The 2,171-nt window shown below is 37.1% G+C and overlaps 1 non-coding gene across 1 annotated transcript; it reads right to left on the bottom strand.

The window, feature by feature from the left end:
* Positions 1-1,047: 1,047 nt before the first annotated feature.
* LOC114913386 (small nucleolar RNA R71) lies at positions 1,048-1,153 on the bottom strand. Its single transcript, XR_003799416.1, has one exon. It is a non-coding gene; the product is annotated as a small nucleolar RNA R71 (small nucleolar RNA).
* Positions 1,154-2,171: the final 1,018 nt, after the last annotated feature.

The following is a 2,171-nucleotide window of genomic DNA, read 5'->3' as shown; positions in this document are numbered from 1 at the left end:
CAAACCACTATCCTGTATTTGTATTAACCCAAGTCTTTAACCTAAAATCAATTAGATGTTGACCCCTAAGAAGTCTCGAGCTCAATAGGATAACGATCCCTAAGAGTTGGATCGGATTAAGGTTAGTCAGTTTAACTGGTGTCTAGAAAAGTGATTCAAGAATTACGTTCTGAAGGAAGATAGTTCATTAATTGGTTCTGTTCGCTTACCTGGTCAACTTAGTTGGTATCTAAAAAAAGCAACAAGGGGACTCTCACCAACCTTACACTTATCTAACTAGTTGAGTGGCTAGTCTGCTACTTGGAGTGCTTGAAAGTGATCTTGGCAGTTAGAAGCTATCTAGATCTAGGACAAATTTGTAGTTAGGATTGATTAACACACTTGATTGCTGGCTGAAAATATCTAATCTAACTTAAATTTTTCACATCTACTTTTTAGATTTAAAACTCAATAGGCTCTTATCTTTAGAATTTCTTTCATCCTCTTCTTTTATTTATACCTAAAAATCCAAAAAATTATAAAAAAAATTGAAATTGCTTGTGTTTGCTCTAAGGTATAAATTATAGGATTTATGCTTGGATGTCGCTTATTGCAACTCGAGATTTAATCGTTAGATCCTAAAATTGAAAGAACCCTTAAAGCCAACAAACCCAAGAACATGGACCAAAATCAAGAGACCAATCCACCTAGGTAGTTGAAGGAGTACTTTACTCCTTCCATATATACCTGCTCTTCTTGCATCCAGGTGCCTTCAGTTGAGGCAATTCTATATGAAATCAAGTCAAGTGTCATCCAAATGCTCCCATCATTTTATGGACTTGCTAATGAGGATCCGTACAGATATCTAGATAAATTCTTGAAAATTTGTTCAATAGTTAGAATTCAAAATTTCTCTGACGATACTCTTAGGTTGAAATTATTTTCTTTCTCACTTAAGGACAAAACCAAATATTGGCTAAACTCCTTTGATACAATCACAATTTCAACCTGGGAACAACTACAGAGAAAATTTCTTAAAAAAATACTTTCTAATTGGAAAAACTAATCAAATCAGAAAGGCCATAACTAGTTTTTTTCAGTTGGATGGGGAGATATTTCATGAGATTTGGAAGAGATTAAAAGAACTAATTATGAAATGCCCCCACCATGCTATATCCAAATGGCAATGGATCCAGTGCTTCTATGATGGCTTGTTAGAGAAGCACCGACAAATGGTTGACGCATCTTATGGTGGAACCTTCATGCTAAAAAATAAGCATGAAGCTTGATAGCTGTTTGAAACTCTAAGTAAAAACTCACTGCACCACATGTCTGCTGCCAGGAGAGACCCTCCCATGTCTAGACCTAAACGAGATGGAATTTATGAGATTGGTAGTTCAATGGACATCCATAGTCGAATGGATGAATTATCTCAGATGATGAACCAAATACTGCATGTAATGCCCACCAACACTCCACCCACATCTGTGATAGATGTTTGTTTTATATGTTCGAGTCCTGCTCATTCTATTTATGATTATCCTATTATACATTAATTCTCTGAGTTTATACATGAACAAGTCAATCAAGCACAAACTCAGAATAATTTTAGATCAAGATACAACCCTTTCTCCAACACCTATAGCTCGGGTTGGAGAAACCATCCTAATTTTTCTTAGATCCAACAACCTGCTGCAAGGCCTCCGATACCCAGACCCAACTACATTGAGGGAGCCTATAAACCGGCTCCATACCCACAACCAACACTAAATTCTCAATCTTCTTCAAATGCTATCCTTGAAAAGATTCTGCTAGAACTACGGGTTTTGCACTCCCACACACAATCAATTGCAAAGCTAAAAGCCCAGGTAGGACAACTAGCTATAGCCTTGAATAGGAGGGAGGAAGGCAAATTATCCAACCAACCTATTAGTAATCCAAAGGGACAGTACATGACTGAGAGCTCTCCTGGCCTAGAAACTTTTTTCGAACATGCCAAATCTGTTATGACCCTTAGAAGCTAGAGACCATAAATTAGCCAGAGATAACTCAAGAACCAAAATCCTTAAAATCGACTGAACTAGGGAAGAATAAATCTATAGAGAGGGAAGAATCTGTTAAACCAACACCTGCACCTAAAGCTCCATTCTTGAATGCTTTAGAATCTCCTTTGCCTCTAGATAAGAAGGGCA

Source organism: Elaeis guineensis, chromosome 13 (assembly GCF_000442705.2).
Source record: "Elaeis guineensis isolate ETL-2024a chromosome 13, EG11, whole genome shotgun sequence".
Classification (NCBI taxonomy): Eukaryota; Viridiplantae; Streptophyta; class Magnoliopsida; order Arecales; family Arecaceae; genus Elaeis; species Elaeis guineensis.
The sequence above is the reverse complement of the archived record's forward strand: the minus strand, read 5'-3'. Positions and strand labels throughout refer to the sequence as shown.